The sequence below is a fragment of the Rhinoderma darwinii genome, chromosome 4 (assembly GCF_050947455.1).
Source record: "Rhinoderma darwinii isolate aRhiDar2 chromosome 4, aRhiDar2.hap1, whole genome shotgun sequence".
Lineage (NCBI taxonomy): Eukaryota > Metazoa > Chordata > Amphibia > Anura > Rhinodermatidae > Rhinoderma > Rhinoderma darwinii.
In genome coordinates this window covers 195,278,703-195,298,690 of record NC_134690.1, presented here as the reverse complement: position 1 = coordinate 195,298,690, position 19,988 = coordinate 195,278,703, and the positions used below count along the sequence as shown (strand labels likewise).

Here is a 19,988-nt window from a genome sequence, read left to right as displayed (position 1 = left end):
CATTTTGACCGGAGACATACACCCCATAAACTGTAATGTGGGAAAGACGAGGGGGGATAAGCTGTGCGGAGTGCATCAGGGTAAGTAAAACTGGGGTAGATTAAAAATCATGGGATGTATGATACATTTTGAAGCACTCTTTCATACGGAGCCTTAGTTTTTCGGGACACGTGTCACATTGATATATTGTGTCCTTCCTTATCCCCCTCTTATAGCAGACTTTGCACCTCTTGACTTTTTCCTTTCTTGCCAGTTTGGGGAACTTCTCCTGGAAAGTGTTGCCCTGGTACGATGCGTGTGGCCTCGCCTCCAGAAGTACTGTGTGCCCCCCCTTCTTGGTCCATAAAAATTAGTTTCTTGATAACCACCTCTTGAAATTCCAGGAAAGTTCCCGTCTGGCCTGTACATCGATGTAGCACGTACGCGTTTTGATCAGTTTTTATTCTATTTTTAAGTGGCGCGGTGACTAAAAAACAGCAATTCTACTATTGGTTTTTTTACAGCGTTCACCGTGCGCTATAAATGAGATATTCACTTTACTCTGCGGAGCGATACGATTACGGCGATACCAGATGTTTATAGTTTTTTTTTTATGTCTTATGGCGTTTGCACAATAAAATAAGTTTTGTAAAAAATAATTTTCTTTTTGTGTTACCTTATTCTAAGAGCCATAACGTTTTTATTTTTCCATCAACAAAGCCGTGCGAGGACTTCTTTTTTGCGTAACGAACTGTAGTTTCTATCAATACCATTTTTAGGTACATGCGACTTTTTGATCGCTTCTTATTCCATTTTTTGCGAGGTGAAGTGACCAAAGAATTGAGATTCTGGGACGGTTTATTATTTTCTTTTACAGCGTTCACCGCGCAGGATAAATAATAAAATAATTTTGTAGTTCAGGCCGTTACGGACGTGGTGATACCAATTATGTATAGTTTATTTATAGATTTTTATTAATAATAAAGGACTGATAAGGGAAAAGGGGGGATTTTTACTTTTATATCTATTATTTTCTTATTTTTACACATCTTTTAACTTTTTTACTTTGTCCCACTAGGGGACTTGAGGGCAGGAGGCCCTGATCGCTATTCTAATACACTGCACTACATGCGTAGTGCAGTGTATTAGAGCTGTCAGCTACTCACTGACAGCAAGCATAGTGGGTCCTGACTTAGTCAGGACCCACTAGGCTTCCGTCGATGGCATAGCCGGACACCATTGTTTGGTGTCCGGTTGCCATAGTCACCATCGCCGGCCGCTATCGTGTAGCAGGCCGGTGATGGCAGCTTAACCCCTAAAAAGCCGTGATCGCTATTGAAGACGGCTTTTCAGGGGTTAATCAGCGGGGACACAGCGATCGATCCCCGCTGTAGGAGCTGAGACAGCAGCTGTCACAGCTCCTGTATGTGTCGGGAGGACGGCCGATACTCCCGTGACGTACTATTCCGTCATGGAGCGCGAACAGGGCGCTTTCCATGACGTAATAGTACGTCACTGAGCGTTAAGGGGTTAACCACTTATCATGCTCCTCCTCCACCCGCCCTCCTTACTGTTCACCCCTTTTGAATATAATGCTTTCTCCCGTCTGGTCTTACACAAGATGGACAGTCAGCTCACTGAAGGATCAGGTTTCATGCGGTTGTAGAAGTCTATGCAGCAGCAGCTTCTAGTAAATGTTCTATCTCACCCCAGTGCTAGATTCACAGCTACAATGCTCATTACTGTTGTATGAAGTCCTCCATGCTGCTGCACGTTCTATGTATGTGATAGGTAGAAGAGCAAAATGTTCTCTCCTGTGTGCTTTGTATGGCAGACGTGTTAGCAGTTAGGCTCCACCCACTAGCTCAGAGAAAACTGAAAATTAGAGAGCCAGCCTGCAGAGGGGATAACTTTTATAAAATGCAGAATACAAGTCATATAATGGCCAAAAAAAAAATAGTGCAATTCCTCATGTACACCCATATGACAGATTATTCTGAAAAGTCATCTGAAGATTTAGGTACGATTTAAAGAGGCTCTGTCACCAGATTTTGCAACCCCTATCTCCTATTGCAGCAGATAGTTAGCAGATACGTTTGCAGGTAAGTCGATGTAGCTACTTACCTTCAAACGCTGATGCTGCTGCTGCTGCTGCAGAATCAACTGTAGCCTCCGGTGCCGATGTGTCCTCGCTCGTCCGACACGATGCAGGACCTGGGGCAGGAAGTGAGTGACGTCACGGCGTGATCTCTCGAGAACACGCTGTTTGTCTGCACTGCCAGAAGCTGGGCGTTGTGAAGAGAAGTGGATGATACTTCTATTCACAACGCCCAGCTAGTAAAAGAAGTAAAAACGCCCAGATGTACATACACAATACACGCCCAGTTGTACTTTAGAAAGCCTCATTTACATAAATATAAAAATGGTCATAACTTGGCCAAAAATGCTCGTTTTAAAAAAAAACAAAAAAACGTTACTGTACTCTACATTGCAGCGCCGATCTGCTGCAATAGGAGATAGGGGTTGCAAAATCTGGTGACAGAGCCTCTTTAACCCCTTCCCGCTCCTGGACGTACTATTAGGTCATGGCAGCTGTATCGTTCGCGCTCCATGACCTAATAGTACGTCTCGGGAGTAACGGCCGTTTCGGCCGTCCTTCCGACATATACAGGAGCTGTGACAGCTGCTGTCTCGTACAGCAGCTGTCACAGCTCCTACAGCGGGGACCGATCGCTGTGTCCCCGCTGATTAACCCCTTAAAAGCCGCGTTCTATAGAGATCGCGGCTTTTTAGGGGTTAAGCTGCCATCGCCGGCCTGCTACGCGATAGCGGCCGGCAATGGTGACTATGGCAACCGGACACCAAACAATGGCGTCCGGCTATGCCATAGACGGAAGCCTAGTGGGTCCTGACAACGTCAGGACCCACTATGCTTGCTGTCAGTGAGTAGCTGACAGTTCTAATACACTGCACTACGCATGTAGTGCAGTGTATTAGAATAGCGATCAAGGCCTCCTGCCCTCATGTCCCCTAGTGGGAGAAAGTAATAAAGTTAAAAAAAAGATGTGTAAAAATAAGAAAATAAAAGTTTTAAAAGTATTAAAAGTAAAAATCCCCCTTTTTCCCTTATCAGTCATTTATTATTAATAAAAATATATAAACAAACAAAAAAACTATACATAATTGGTATCGCCGCGTCCGTAACGGCCTGAACTAAAAAATTATTTTGTTATTTATCCCGCACGGTGAACGCCGTAAAAGAAAATAATAATAGACCATACCAGAATCACAATTGTTTGGTCACTTCACCTCCCAAAAAATGGAATAAAAAGAGATCAAAAAGTCGCATGTACCGAAAAATGGTACTGATCGAAACTACAGTTCGTTACGCAAAAAATAAATCCTCGCACGGCTTTATTGATTGAAAAATAAAAAAGTTCTGGCTCTTAGAATAAGGTAACACAAAAAGTGCACAATAAAATACGTTTTGTAAACAATCATTCAAACGCCATAAGACATAAAAAAAAACTATAAACATATGGTATCGCCGTAATCGTATCGCCCCGCAGAATAAAGTGAATATGTCATTTATAGCGCACGGTGAACGCTGTAAAAAAAAAATAATAATAAAAAAACAATAGTACAATTGCTGTTTTTTAGTCACCACGCCACCTAAAAATAGAATAAAAACTGATCAAAAAGCTGCATGCACCCCAAGAAAACTACAATGGATTCCTCAAGGGGTCTAGTTTCCAAATTGGGGTCACTTTTGGGGGGTTCCCAATGTTTTGTCACCACAAGACCTCTTCAAACCGGACATGGTGCCTAATAAAAAAAAAAGGCCTCAAAATCCACTAGGTGCGCCTTTGCTTCGGAGGCCGGTGCATCAGTCCATTACCGCACTAGGGCCACATGTGGGATATTTCTCAAAACTGCAGAATCTGGGCAATACGTATTAAGTTGCGTTTCTCTGATAAATCCTTTTGTGTTATAAAAAAAATGGTATAAAGAGGATTTTCTGACCAAAAAAAAAATTTAAATTTCACCTCTACTTTGCTCTAAATTTCTGTGAAACACCTAAAGGGTTCATAAACTTTCTAAATGCTGTTGTGAATACTTTGAGGAGTCATTCCCAGCCCAATTCAAATAAGTTCTGTGAAGAAACTATGGGGTCTAAATGGTCACATTACCCATAAATGAATTCCTTGAGGGGTGTAGTTTCCAAAATGGGGTCACTTCTGGTGGGTTTCCATTGCTTTGATACCTCTGGGGCTCTGCAAATGCGACATGGCACCCGAAAACCAAACCAGCAAAATCTGTACTCCAAAGAACACACAGCGCTCATTTCCTTCTGAGCCCTCCCATGGGCCCAAACGGGGTATTGCCACACTAAGGAGAAATTGGGCAACAAAATGGGGTATTTTGATCACAAATGACATTTTATTGGATAAAATGGCATTTTTTTCATTTCACAGCCCAATTCAAATACGTGCTGTGAAAAAACTGTGCGGTCAAAATGGCAACAACAACCATAAATGAATTCCTTGAGGGGTGAGATTCCAAAATGGGGTCACTATTGGGGGATTCCTACTGTTTTGGCACCTCAACACCTCTTCAAACCTGGCATGCTGCCTAAAATATATTCTAATAAAAAAAGAGGACTCAAAATGCACTAGGTGCTTCTTTGCTTCTAGGGCTTGTGTTTTAGTCCACGAGCGCAGTAGGGCCACATGTGGGACATTTCTAAAAATGGCAGAATCTGGACAATACATATTTAGTAGTGTTTCTCTGGTAAAACCTTCTCTGTTACAGAAAAAAAAATGAATTAAAATTGAAATTCAGCAAGAAAAATGAAATTTGCAAATTTCACCTCCACTTTGCTTTAATTCCTGTGAAATGCCTGAAGGGTTAAAAAACTTTCTAAATGCTGTTTTGAATACTTTGAGGGGTCTAGTTTTTAAAATGGGGTGTTTTATCAGGGTTTCTAATACATAGGCCCCACAAAGCCACTTCAGAACTGAAGAGGTACCTTAAAAAAAAAGGCTTTTGAAATTTTCTTAAAAATATGAGAAATTGCTGTTTATGTTCTAAGCCTTGTAACGTCCAAGAAAAATAAAAGAATGTTGAAAAAACGATGCCAATCTAAAGTAGACATATGGGAAATGTGAACTAGTAACTATTTTGGGTGGTATAACCGTCTGTTTTACAAGCAGATACATTTAAATTCTGAAAAATTCAATTTTTTCAAAATTTTCTCTACATTTTGCAATTTTTCACCAATAAACACTGAATATATCGACCAAATTTTACCACGAACATGAAGCCCAATGTGTCACGAGAAAACAATCTCAGAATCGCTTGGGTAGGTTTAAGCATTCCGACGTTATTACCACATAAAGTGAAATATGTCAGATTTGAAAAATGGGCTCTGAGCCTTAAGGCCAAAACTAGGCTGCGTCCTTAAGGGGTTAAGAAATTAGGGGCCTGACTGTCAACTGGTTACAGTAACATACGGCAGAAATCCTAATACAATACAATCTAAGCACCAAAATCTTTACTATATAATTCAAGATTAGAAATGTGATGTTCAACACGATTCAAATATTTAATGTGGATAAAATAAAATACTAATATTTGTGTTCTGTTACAATAACGGAGCACGTTATAATAATCTTGCATGTAACAAACAATGTAATCGTGATCGCTGTGTAGGCACACTAAAAATCGGTCTGGAAATTTGACAGATGACCAACTTCCAAAATCTCTACTTGTATTTTGTTTAAGAAAAGGTCAGGAGTTTGGTTCAGAGATTTGGTTAGTTCACATTAAAGCGCTCTCTTTCAGTGGAACAAAAGATTATAATGTATTAGTCTAAATCAATCAGTCAGAAGAAGCATACTGTTCACTATTGCTATAACTAATGCAAATGTAACTACTTTTACTTATTTGGTTTATTTAGAATTTAAGGTTTTTAATCTTAGGTACAAATATGAAACATTTGATTTAGAAAGAGTAATTTATACAGCACAGGCACATTTCCTATCTCAGACCAAAGTATTATCCCGGTCTACAAACAGATGACGACAGTCCAGCTACAATACCACACAATCCTGAGAATGGATGCTTCTGTGTAGTGCTACCTCAATGATTACCTTTACATCTACTAGTTAAAAAAAAAATGGCTGCTACATATATATATATATATATATATATATATATATATATATATATATACATACATACATACATATATATAAAAATATATGAAAGGTACCCCCTCTCTTACTCATATCAAACAAAAATTTTACAAAAGCAAAAACAAGCAAACGGTGGAAGCTACATACATATACATGACCAAAGGAATGTGGACACCTGAGGGGGCTTGGCCTAACTGGACATGTGAATGGAAGAACAGTGAGAAGCACCCACTCGTCATCCTTGATAATCCTCCAATACCAGTATTGCTACTTATAAATTGCCAGAACCATTGCACATTTTAACTGGTTACTGACCTGATCTAAATGGGTTTGGTGCTCCTACCATCACTACAACATGCCAAAACGATATAGACCTGGTGGTAAAGAATGGTGGCCTAAACAATATATGTTGCTGCCAACAGAGACCCAGGTCAAAGACATGGCAGCAGAAGTGGCTGCTCGTTTGGAACACTTCGCCCTATCCACAAGTAAACTGCCTCCAACAATTTCCGATGGCACAGAGTATCCGTAAGACAGCGCTGATGAGCTCAGGGAGAAGGTTGTAAGCAGCGGCATTGATGGCAAAATGCCGGACGCTCTGCAGAGTGTGGCCTTGCTTGTCATGCCTGTCAACAAAGCAGCAGTAAAGAGGTTTGTAAGAGCCTGTCACAGCAACCTGATAACCTACCACACCAGGTACCTACTCTCATGGACGTATATTAGGCGGCAGGCAGTCTCCCTATGCAATGCCAACTTTGCCACGTAAAACATGTACATAGGAAGCCTTAAAGAAGACATGACACTATCATGGCAATCATGATGTGCTGAAAGTATGAGAGAAGTTGAGGGGACGTTGAGCACAGTTGAAGATCATATACACCCTCTCCAAAAGGAAATTAAAGGAACGGTACAAATTTACCACCTGTTCTTTAATAAAACGGATGGCCTGGAAAACAAACCCCTGTAACGCCGGAGCTCTGCACCGTTGGCGTACTGCACGCACAACAGCCAGGTTACCTTTGGTACACGCTGTACGGTTCCTGGATCTCCACACTCGCTTCTGCTGCTGGTGTTACTGGGTCTGCCCATAGGGCATCTTATAGAGCTAGCGGCGCACTTAAATCCATCCCCAGACTATCCCTGTCAATCTCCAAGTATATTAGTCTGCTTCACTGGACACACCCTGCTTGAGCAATATTGGAAAAACCTAGGAGTTATCCAGAAAAAGTTCCTGTATGTACCTGATCCTGTATGCTATTGCTACCAGTTATCAGCCACTATCCAGTGGTCTGCTACCAGTCTGTACCCAGTAGTCCGGCACCAGCCTACATCCAATAGTCCGGCACCAGCCTGCATCCAATAATCCGGCACCAGCCTGCATCCAATAGTACGGCACCAGCCTGCATCCAGTAGTACGGCACCAGCCTGCATCCAGTAGTACGGCACCAGCCTGCATCCAGTAGTACGGCACCAGCCTGCATCCAGTATCCCTTGCCTGCCCATCTGTCTGTAACCAGCTACCCGCTACTTGCCTGTGTCTTATTTGCTGCCAGCCGACAGATATATCACAGCGGCTATCAATGTATCTCTGACGCATATGGCCAAGATATTAAAAAGGTGCGGTCTTTTGTGTTGGTATCCCCTGCAATCTTATAATTAGGGAAATAATTATCTGCACCTGTACTAGGACAAATTACATTCTGAAACGTTTTCTGAAAATGCGACTCCTACGTCATTGGCTCTAGTATTAGCGGATGTTACGCTTAAAGAGATCTTAAGATCGTGACATCAAATAAGTTGCACCATATAAAAAAAAATCAATAAAAGTTTATACATTTTACACTGTCCCTATACTGGCTGTACGTGTTCTTTAGCATGAAATCCGCTGACCACTTAAGCAATGCCCATTACACACTAGTCATAGATATAACAATTATCACTAGAGAGGAATGTCTTGTAAATCTTTTACATTCCTTAAGAAATGTATATCAAAACATACATTTTCATCCACTTAGTCACAATAAACGATAGTTTCCAATTAGTTAAAAAAAAAGTGTTATCCCTTTCCTGCACCTTGATGTAACTGCCCATCCATGTTAGCAGTAACTTTGTGCACCTAGAAGTGCAGTTACGAATGCACTTTTAAAGTTAGCCGCCGCGCGGCAATGTATCACAGTGGCAGTTAACTGCTAAGATGGACTGCCCCTGTCATCAGGCAGACTACAAGGGACCAATCAGATCTGTACAGACTAACCAATGGGAGCTCAAATGTGAAGAAAAATATGTTTACAGGCCCTGATCTCCTCTGTTTGTGTGTGACAGTCAGAGAGCAGAGCCTGAAAAAAAATTAGATCGTTATATAGTCAGTGTTAGGCTTAGTTCACACCTGCGTCGGAAGCTCAGTTAGGTGCCGATGTCGCAGATCCGGCAGGCATTATCGGAGACAATAGCGCAGGATGCTGCGCTATTGTATCCAGTAAAATCACGGACACCCCTATTGAAAGCCAGTGAAACCTATTAAAGTCAATGGATTCTGTCGGCAACCGGTAGTGACCGTTGTCTCATTTTGTTGTTCTGCTCCTTCAGAGGAGCAGAACAAGGGAACATAACAGACGGTTCCGTTGCACAACCCAGGTGTGAACCCAGGCTTAGTCCGTGTCAAACAGTTAGTGTCAGTCAGCGGCAGACAGTCAATCAGTTTTCTAAATGGTGTAATTTCTGGGTTTTTTCCATCGTTCTGGAGGCTCAGAGTCTCTTCAAAGATCAAATGGGGCTGGTGAACCAATCATGCAAAACTTGGGCCCTGAAAGTCTAAGTCTGCTCCTTCAATTGGCATCTCTCTGAACTCAGAAGAAATAGCCTAATAAATATGGAGGTGCCTTTTTCACTTGCATGCTCTGTGTTTGAAAAATCTGTCCTATAATAAATAAGGCATTTGTGAAAAATTGTTAAATGTTCGTTTTTCTTGCAGAATTTTTAGGAAATCTAGTGTGAAAAAATATGAGGTTAAAAAAGTGATCACACCCCCAGATTAAATCTTTGCGGGGGTAGTTTTAAAATGGGGTCATTTCTGGAGGTTTTACTTCATTCCAACACTTCCAGTGCTCCTCCAAAGTGACTAGGTGCATAAAAAAAAAAGTTCCTACTAAATTTTCCAAAAATTACGTAATTTTCCAAAAAGTGACAAAAGGGTTAAACATTGTTGTCGAAATCTAGTAGACAAGGGGTAATACAAATTTTATGAAATATTTATATACACAGTACATTGTATATGTTCCATGTTGGAGTTAAATGGTCTCTTCAGTTCTGGTGATTTTGTGACTGAAGACAATTGCATAAGTGGTATGTATGAACTTTGCACATATCGAACCTTTATTTTTTGGAATAGTGATGCAGCTAATTTTCTGTTTGGATCACACTTTTAGCCACAAATATATTTGTATTTTTTTTCATTAAAAAATTGCACTTTGACACAAAATAAAGACACAGTGTCAAAAGGTCGCTAAGCACTTTATACAATGTGCCAAGTGTCTATGTTCAGAAATAGAAGGTTTAGCATGATATTTTAATTTTCTAATTTTGAACATTCTCCTGGCTACCAAAGCTGCAAAATAACCAAAAACCCCTGGCAGCGAAAGGGTTTAACCTAGCTGTTTTAGCAAAAAATAAACGTGTACTCAGATGTACATAAAAAAAAGCACAAAAAAAACAGTCGATGTAACAAACTTTATTCACACAGGATTGCTGTACAACAAATGACATGAGGAAACTGGAAAATATGCTAACTTAGCAACTTAAAACTTTAACTTTCTATTAAAGGCCTTTGCAAATACCTTCAAGACAGTAATTCAAGATTAAGGTTTCTGTGAGAACAAAGATGGTTTATCAAACAGGTTTTGTTTCATTTAACAATCTTTTCAATATAAATCGAGTCATCTTTTCAAATATGCGGAATTTCTTTCAAACTGTAGTTTAAAGAATAAAAAAAAAGTGGTTTAGTCTCACCAGATCCCCTTTTAATAGGAATACATAAAGGGATGCGGTCATTGACATTATGCTGTTTTATTTTTACGGAGAGCAGAATAATGTAGTAACAGGCATGTTGATTCAGTGATCTGTTGCTCATTTGCTTAAGTTTAGCCGTTCATGAGAACTTGCAGAGCTCGAGCAGTGCCGTCGGAGCCCGACGTATTTATGAGCTGCCGCCTAGTTCCGCCCACTCTCTGCTGATCGACAGAGGTCTCCCTATTACTTTTCATAGGGAGACATCGGTCACTGAGTGAAGTGGTTTCTGCTAGCGGCAGCTCAGGAATACACCGGAATCATTTCTGCCAGGGATGCATGGGCTCTGCAGGAAAGTTCTCAAACGGCTTAACATAAGCAATTGAGTGACAGACCTCTGCATTAGTGCGTCTGTCACTACATTATGCTGCCCTCACTCAGGGTAGCATAATTTCAATGACAAGTTCCCTTTAAAGACGTGTAAGACTAACCCATAATTTACAAATAATTCCCAGGAGTAACCACATACGTGAGCAACTAGCATAGAGGACAGCCAATGTTCTACAACGGATCACAAAGGAGGCCAATTTATTTTCAGAACTTAGAGCTGCAGAACTATGTTCTCTGTAAACTGGCAGTCAATTCTAGATGGAATGAGTCCATTCAAGCAGACAATGAAAAATCAATTCCAAGTAGACTGGCCAGTTCATTTATGTGGTATAATTCTAGCATCCAGAGATAAAATAAGCAGATAGTTCTGTAACATATGAATTCCATATTCGTCCACCAGCTCATGGTAGGAATGAGAAAGGCGAGTATCTACTGTGAGGTTTGTTAGCCAATGATCTTAAAGCTATTGTCACACAGGCATTGGCAGCATATCACCAGTATATGCCACATATATCCGATTGCCGCAGGTCTGACTGCTAAAACCCCCGTCGTTGCACATGGTCTCCACTTAGTGAATACCCATGCGTCCAACTGGAAAAAGCTGACTATAATGGCCATCTACGTAGTGCATGATGATACCCAATTGGAGCCAACAGTAGACGTGGCAAAGTGCTTTCCTAGCGTTGCTGCCACTTCATTCTAGTGATTGGCAGGGGTCACAGCCGACAGAAATTTGTGGCATACCCTAGATATGTCACTTATCACTTTTATGAGACACCCCCTCTTTAAGAGTATTTGCCATTTGTGTGATGCAGTTTTGATCCATCAGAAATGTCATAATTGCTGTCTATATGGTTATGTAAGCAAAAGAGCGGTCAACTCCATTTTGGGGTCCCTGGGATTCCTATTAGATCTTAATCAGAATGTTGTCCAAAAGCATTTATTAGCACAGAAACAGTAAAGACTGAACATGTATCCTTTAGTCACAAAATTAACAGGTTTTAACGCCTCAAATTTTTATGTGAAGTTTCCTAATGAACAGTTCAGGAATTGAACTCTTAGAACTCCTTATTTCTCGCTTTAATCACTTTACCCTTTGGATATTTAAAATGGATTTTTCACCCAAAAACCCATATATTAATAAATCTGAAGTTAAGAGTGATAGCCAATATTTTGCAATTATTGCCTTTTTTGTAGTGGCCATTTTTGCACAAGTAACAAGAAGTAGTTATATTGGTTGTTGCCTTTAAATTAGCGGCTCATAAAGTGATGAACAACAGCGTTGGTCTCTTTGTAAATTTCTCAGCATGTTAAAGCTATAACAAAGCAATAAATGACTGTTGTTCATCACTTTATGAACTGCTAATTCAAAGGTGACAACCAATATGGCCATCTATATTTCCTGTTGCAAAAGTGGCCATCACAAGAGAATAGAAAAAGAACAATATTTTTGAGTGGCATGATATCATAGCCATTTGTAATGCCCCTAATAAACATTCTTAGCAGATACTCATCTCACCAGAAACACAGATGGCTGGAGAGTGAAGACAACCTTTATTCAGCCTGCCTTGAAGAGTAAACATAAAACAAAAATCTTCTTGACAGAACTTAATTCCCTATCATCCAATCAGCTTTCGATTCCAGTTCCCGGTCAGAGGGGCATGTATAGAAGACCATTCCAAATTAGAATCCTGTGTGAGACGGATCTCTTCGGGTATATTGTCCTAAGAATGAAAAAGAAAATACTTTTAAAATACTTGTTGTTTACATTTATATTTATTTGTTAACTCCTTCCCGACCGCCCACTGTCTTGACGTCAGTCGGTGCGGGTGCTTAGTCTACAGAGACGTCTTTTGGTGTCGCTGCAGATGAAGCTGATGAGCGCTCGTATGAGCGCTCATCCTCTAAGCAGGAGCTGTAAGTAACAGCTCCTGATCTTAGAGCAGCCTCCTGAACACAGCTGGGGTCGGCAAACATTCGGACCCCAGCTGTTTAACCCTTTGATTACAGCGGTCCGTGACCGCGGCATGATCAAAGGGAATTCCCCTCTTTGATCGCATCACCGGGATTCCAGTGATGCGATCAAACAATGGGGAATCCCTCTACAGTCAGCCCTGGGGACCAACAAAGGACCCCAGGGCTGTCTGTTCCGTTTGCCTGCTGTTCGGGCACACTATGTGCTGCCCGATCAGCAGCCTGTGTCATAGTGACACAGTGTAATGTATTAGCATACAGAGGTATGCTAATACATTACAAGTAAAAAATAAAGTTACAAATAAAGTTATCCCTTGATGGGATTAAAAAACAAAAGTAACAAAACAAATAAATAAAAAAAAAAGTCCCAAAAAGAGTCTTTATTTTGCATTAAATACATTTTATTGCCCCTACACTAAATAAAAACAAAAAACCTACACATATTCGGTATCTACACGACCGCAATAACCTGAAGAATTAATCTAATGGGTTATTTAGCATGAAACGTGAACGGGATAACAAAAAAAACGATTCAGAGAATCGCTTTTTCCTATATTCACGCCGTGAATTTTTTTTTTTTTACCCCCAAACTGTGTGGGAAAAAAAATACTATTTCTCTCGCATAAAACAAGGCCTCATACAGCCACGTCAATGAAAAAAAAAAAAAGTTATGGCTGCTGAAACCCAGACAGGCAAAAACAGAAAAATTTAGCTGGTCATTAAGGTCTTTTCAGGCCCGGTCATTAAGGGGTTAAGGCATGTTCTGAATTTGTTTTATTTAGGGCTTATTCAGACGAACGTATAACGCCTCGCATGGACCTATGCTAGTCTATGGGGCCGTGCAGACTGTCCGTGAGTTTCACGCACCGTGTCTCCGCTGCGTAAAACTCACGAAATGTCCTATATTTGTGCGTTGTTCGTGCATCACGCACCCATTGAAGTCAATGGTTGCGTGAAAATCACGCGCACCTTACGGAAGCACACAGTACAAACTATGAATGAAAAGAGAAAAGCACCACGTGCTTTTCTGTTTACAAACACAGTGTCATAATGATGGTGGCTGTGCGAAAATCACGCAGCCACGCATCATACGCGGCTGACACGGAGCTGTTATGTACCTTTTGCGCGCGTAAAATGCTGTGTTTTTTTGCACACGCTCGTGTAAATCAGGCCTAAATGAGATCGAATAGGCTTAGTGATAACATAAAACAAACAAAAATAAATAAATTTGAGGGCAGTAATACCACTGCAAAAATGCTAATGTATACATGAATGGCACAGCAGTGGGGAAGTAACAAGGCCGTTTTTTTCCAATAGAAATGCTAAATCTTTGGGAATTTCCTGGGCACCGGTTATTACCTGCCTGGATATTACATCCTTTCTGGTTGACACTTATAGGACCCTCTGATCGCATCCCTGACCAAATTATAAAATTTTTGCAGGTACATGATGCACCTATTTCTTATGCCTTGAAGTGGGATACCTTTAAGGCTTATCTGCGAGGTTGTTTGTGATCTACAATTTCTTATATCAAAAAGTCCACGGCTCACTCTGAGAGGGAGGCGGGGGAGTGTGTTGAATCCGCAGAGGCGCTCTAGATTTCTGATCCCACAGACGCACACAAGGATAGTTGGTTACATTTCACTCGTTTATATAAACATGTGCTCCACCTTAAGATTCAGCGTAAATTATTTTTTACGTGTCTGGATTGATTCCCCAGCTCAAAATAATTCTGTCAGTTGTTAGCCCACTTAATTAGACATAATAACATTTCCAACTCAGTTTTGAAAGTTCAGGATTCCGATGGACGATTTTTAACGGAGAGGGATGCCATTGCCACCAGGTTTAGAAATTACTATGCTGCTTTATATAGTTCCATCTCTAATTATACAATGGCAGATGTTTTAGCTTATTTGAGTGATCTGACTTTTCCCACCTGCTCTTCATTGCAGGTTACATCGCTTGACTCCCCTATTACGTTAGTGGAACTTCAGGAGGCTATTCGAGAAATGGCTCTACATAAATCCCCAGGTCCTGATGGGCTCCCTATTGAAGTATATAGGAGGTATCAGGAACATATGGGCCCCATGTTGTTAGATACTCTTAATCAGGCTTTACTCACCCACTAACTTCCCCCTACTTTTTTTTTTTTTTTTTAACTTTTTTATTGAGATTTCCATATAAATTTAACATACATATAATACATAGCAGAAATGGACAATACATAGCATTATTCATACCCTGAAACTGGTACAGCTATGATACATATTCTTTCTTTCGTTGATAAGTCCAAACTTTTCTAAATTATAGAGCTATTGCAGCTTTGATGATAGATTATACTTAAAAAACCAAAAACATTTAACACTGTAACTATGGTAGCCTAACTAATAATTTCTCATTTGTCTCTTCTCCTGTTTCCATTTATGTCTTGCTTTCAATGTGTTCCTATCTGACCGTTTGATTCTGTAGTTTTTAGTCTCCCTAATGCCCCTTTGATATCTTCGATGAGATACCATTTAGTTTGTCTGAAACCTTCCATCGTTTTTGCTATATCCGAGTCTGGCATTTGTTCTAAGAATGGCTTCCATTTTTTTTTAAATTTCGCCGTCCCCCGTTCCTTGTGCCTCAATGCCTCCATTCTGTCCGAATGTAAATATCTATATAGTTGCTGGACTAATTGTTCCAAATTCGGGGTGTTAGTTTCCAGCCAATTTTTCAGAATGCACCTTTAGGCTACAAGTATTATTATGTGTGCTAACGGCGGTATGCGTTGCAATATTCCCTCTTCTTCAGTGTCTAATAACGCTATTGAGTGAAATAATAACAGCGTCGGGTTCAATGGAATAGTTTTACCCCATAGCTTCCTGATATATGCCAATACTTCCGTCCAGTATCCCTGAGTAGCCGAACACAACCAGATACCATGATATAAGTCTGTGTGCAGCTGAGCACACTTTGGGCAGGAATGTATCCTATTTGGATTTCCATCTGTGGGCGGTATATTAAAAGCATAAATGGCTGCATGCATCAGTCTAAATTGTGTCTCCCTCCATACTTCATTAATCACATGCCTTCTTACTGTTTGCCATCCCTCCAGTAGCTGCTCATTTATATCTGGGGTTTTGAAAATACGTCTCCAATATGGGAATTGATTTTTATTTTCTAGTCGTACATAAATACCTTTCATTGCCCAATATAATTCCGACAGGGACTTCCTATGGGAATCTTCTCCCACTAGTGCATCAAAGGGGTTGTCTATTATTTCTTTTTCTAAATTCCCCACCAGCTTCGTACAAAAAGCTCTAATTTGCATATATTGCAGAAAATGAGTTTCCTGAATCCCATATTCACTCCCCAGTTCTGGTAGCGTCTTTAATCTCGGTTCCGTCACATGCAATACATGTTCTACTGTGTCTATCCCTTTGTTTTTCCATTCCTTAAAGGGGTTGTCCGAGATACCAACATTTTTTCAAAAACTCTGTCATACATTACCCCTTATACAGACAACCTAAATAAAGCATTATTTTTTTAAAAAAATCTACTTAGCACATTTCTTCTTTGAATTCAGCACAGTTTGTTTACATGCAGTTCAGCTCTGGTTTGTTGATCTTTCCTTGTTATGAAACTTTTTTCCCGTGCACGCTCATTGCAGGCTGCAATGAGCGTGCACGTACCTTCCAAGAGTTCATGTGAGCTGTCCTTGCTCCTCCCGCTGACATCCTTCACTGCACTTGTCTTCTTGATGACATTCTTGAAGGATGATGAGCAAATGTTCTCCCCCCATTATGTTTTTCACATTTATGTTTTCTTTCTCTTTTCAGGTCTATAAACCTCTTCGTGTCTACCCCAACCCTCGTCCACCCTCACCCTCGTCCACCCTCACCCTCGTCCACCCTCACCCTCGTCCACCCTCACCCTCGTCCACCCTCTTCTATCTCATGTCTCTCTCCGCTAAGGCTATGTTCACACAGAGTTTTTTTGCCGGAGGAATATCTGCCTCAAAATTCCGTCTTGAAGTTTGCGGCAGATTTACCTCTCCCTGCACGTTGATTTTTGCGTCATTTTTCCCGGAGTTTTTTGTGCGCTGTTTGCGGCTTTGTTTGCGGTTTTGTTTGCCGCTTTGTTCGGGCCGTTTTTTCGCTTCGTTTATCTTGGCGTTTTTTGCTTGTTTGTTTGCGTCTTTTTTTGCTGTGTTTTCCGTTGCGTTTATCGTAGCCTTTTTCGTATCGTTTCTTTTTTTGCATCGTTGTTTGCGGCTATTTTTGCTGCGTTTTTCGTTGCGTCTTTCGTGGCGTTTTCCCAGTAGTTTTTCGCGGCGTTCTTTGCCTCTTTGTTTGCGGCTTTTTCCGCGATGTTTTTCGCAACGTTTTCCGTGGCGTTTATCGTAGCCTTTTTTGCGTCCTTTTTCGCCTCTTTTTTTGCGTCGCTATTTGCGGTTTTTTTTCTGCGTTTTTCGTTGCGTCTTTCGTGGCGTTTTTTGCCTCTTTTTTCGCGGCTTTATTTGCGATGTTTTTCGCGGCGTTTATCGTAGCCTTTTTGGCGTTGTTTTTGCGGCTTTTTTTGCTGCGTTTTTCGCGTCGTTTTTCGCCCACGGCAATTGAGTGCCGCGGGCATAAAACAACGGAAATACGCTTTATCTGCCTCCCATTGAAGTCAATGGGAGGTCAGAGGCATAAACGCCCGAAGATGGAGCATGTCGCTTCTTTTTCCCACGAGGCAGTTTTCCTGCTCGCGGGAAAAAGACGCCGACGCCTTCCATTGAAATCAATGGTACGCATTTTCGGGCCGTTTTTTACAAGTTTTGCTACGCTGTTTCCGCTTAAAAAAAAACAGGCGGAAACATCCCCGGAATTTCAGCAGTTATGGACGCCCTCGTGTGAACATGCCCTAACAATGTAGGCTTAGATACAGGACCCCAGAAGATCTTATCTAGTTCAGGACCGCGCTATTTTGCGCCTTCAGGACCAGACACCGTTTAGCCATTTTTAGCACGTGTTCGTTAAATGGCTATAACTTTTTTATTTGTTGGGCTAACGACGTGATTTTTGCGACGTTTTTTCCGTAGACAATGCAGGTTTCATTTTTTATCGTTTTTATACACACCTTTTTTGCCATTTTAGAATTTTCTTTCATAAAGTTTGAAAATAATAGTAAAAAAAAAAGCTTTTTTACTTTTCAGCTATTTTTTTTTGCGGAATAACATAGTTTTACCCTAAAATAGACCTTTTATTTGTGATCGTCATTGTCTACCGTAAATTTTTATATATTACATGTCTATATTAGGGTAATTGGGTCAGCGCTAGCGTTACAACAATGATTGGCGGGGGGAACGGTATTTTTTTGGGGTGGGTATTTTATGTGTATTTATTATTTAATTTTTTTTTGCACTTTACTATTTTTTTTTTACTATGGTCTGTCCCCCAAAGGTCAAAAAAGGCCTTTGGGGAACTTTATATATTTTTTTTCTTTCTTTTACATGTTTTTCCACTGTAACTGGAGCTGCACAGCAGCCCCAGTTACAGGGGAAATCAGCCCTCTCATAGTGACGATTGTCACTAATAGGGCTGTGCTGGGTCTAGTAAGACCCAGCAACAGTCTGCCACTAACGGCACCCGGCGATCATGTGACCAGTCACATGATCACCGGGAGGAATAGAGACAGCGTCGCTGCTGCTGTCTCTATTCCTATACACAGCGTTCATTGAGCGCTGTGTAAGAAGACATCGGAGAAGACAGAAGCAGCCAAGGCTGCTTCTATCCTCTCCTCAGGGTCCCCGGCAGTCACTGACAGCCGGAGACCCGACATTCAGCTGCCCGATCGCGCGGGCAGCATGTTAAAACCCGAGCCGTAGAAAGTCTATGGCTCGGGTTTTAAGGACCCGTCCCTGACCGCTGGCCGTAAAAATACAGCCAGCGGTCGGGAACCAGTTGTTAAACAGTGCACGGTGTCCCGCGGGCCGCAGATAACAGCCTCAAGGGCTGCATAGTGTTGTATAATTCCCTATCAAAGCCTACTATGTGTAGGCTTTGATAGGGGAAAAACTAAAAGTACAGAGGTCACTGTACCTCTCTAGTCCGCGGGTGCCGTCCCTCTTCACTTTTTTCACTGTGAACACGCATAGGCGCGTTCACAGTGAAAAGATGCATAGGCTGGGCGGGCGGGCACGCGCAGAAACGTCACGTCTCCAGTGACGTGTCGTGTCCCATCCGAGGTCTCGCTGGGGCGAGACCATGTGATCGGGACACGACACGACAGTGGAGGAGGAAGAAAACGTGACGTCAGAAGACATGTGATCGGAAGAAAAGAGCTGCCAGAACGGAGAACAGAAGCAAGATTGCACAGGTAAGTATATTAGGGAATAGTTAATGTGTGTATTGTGTGTTTAACTTTAAAATAAAAATATATCTCGGACAACCCCTTTAAATAGACTACTAGACTTCCCCGCTGGAAACCGGGCATCAGTCCACAGGGGCAAATACTTAGACAATTGGAAGGAAAGGCCCTGCTTTTTCCTCACTTCCTTCCAACACATTATTGTGCCACGTAATATGACTGAGGATTTAACCTTTTGAGGTAGGTGTCCTAGCTTAGTGTGTAGCAAAGCCCGGAGATCATATTCTCCCGCCAGAGCCGACTCCAAGTCTCTATTAGAGTAGTGACTAGTTTTATGTATCCAGTCCAGGACATGGCGGAAAAGGCTAGCTATATTATACCCTCTCAAGTGTGGTATGTTCACTCCCCCTTGCCAATGATATCCCTGTAGTTTTAGCAATGACACGCTAGGGCGCTTATTCATCCATATGAATTTCGTTATAGCCGAGTTAAAGGCTTTTACATCTCTATGCTTTAGCAACAGAGGCAGTGTTTGCAGCGGATATAGTAATCTCGCGAAGGAAATCATTTTGACCAAATGGCATCTCACAAAGATGGATGGCCTTACCATTGTCCATGTTTGGAATTCTACTTTTATTTTGCTGAAAATGGGTTCGTAATTCAGTTAGTATAGTGTTCCTGTGCTCCGCCCTATATGTATTCCCAGATATCTTATTTGTGATTTTGCTATTTTAATTCCCAGTCGTTGGAGGTTCTCGTCTGCTGTGTGATTATGATGCGTTAAACCTAAAAGTTCACACTTGCTTGTGTTAATTTTCAGTCCCGCTTGTTTTCCATATTCCTGAATCACTTCAAATACTCTAGGCAGGTGTCTGGACGGACGGGAAAGAAATAACAGAATGTCATCTGCAAAAACCGCTGTTTTAACTTCCACTTCGCCTACCTGGATCCCTGAATATATCTGCCCTCGCTCCAGGACCTGTATCAGAGGCTCCAAAGCAAGGTCAAATAAAAGTGGCGACAAGGGACACCCCTGTCGTGTGCCCTTTGACAACTTAAACATTTTCGATCTAACGCCCGGAGTGCAGACTGCTGCCGTTGGATTATTGTATA

At 41.3% G+C, this 19,988-nt stretch overlaps 1 protein-coding gene across 2 annotated transcripts in view; it reads right to left on the bottom strand.

Moving 5' to 3' along the window:
• Positions 1-9,883: 9,883 nt before the first annotated feature.
• The window catches only part of DDX43 (DEAD-box helicase 43), a 246,015-nt gene continuing 235,910 nt past the window's right edge, over positions 9,884-19,988 (bottom strand). Inside the window, exons 17-18 of one of the 2 annotated variants that reach the window (XR_012883166.1) lie at positions 12,088-12,292; positions 9,884-10,141 (exon numbers count right to left, since the gene is read on the bottom strand). The gene's annotated coding sequence lies outside the window, so the exon portion shown is untranslated. Of the gene's footprint in view, positions 12,293-19,988 lie in introns of both variants that reach the window. The other variant, XM_075862031.1, reaches the window with a different exon arrangement.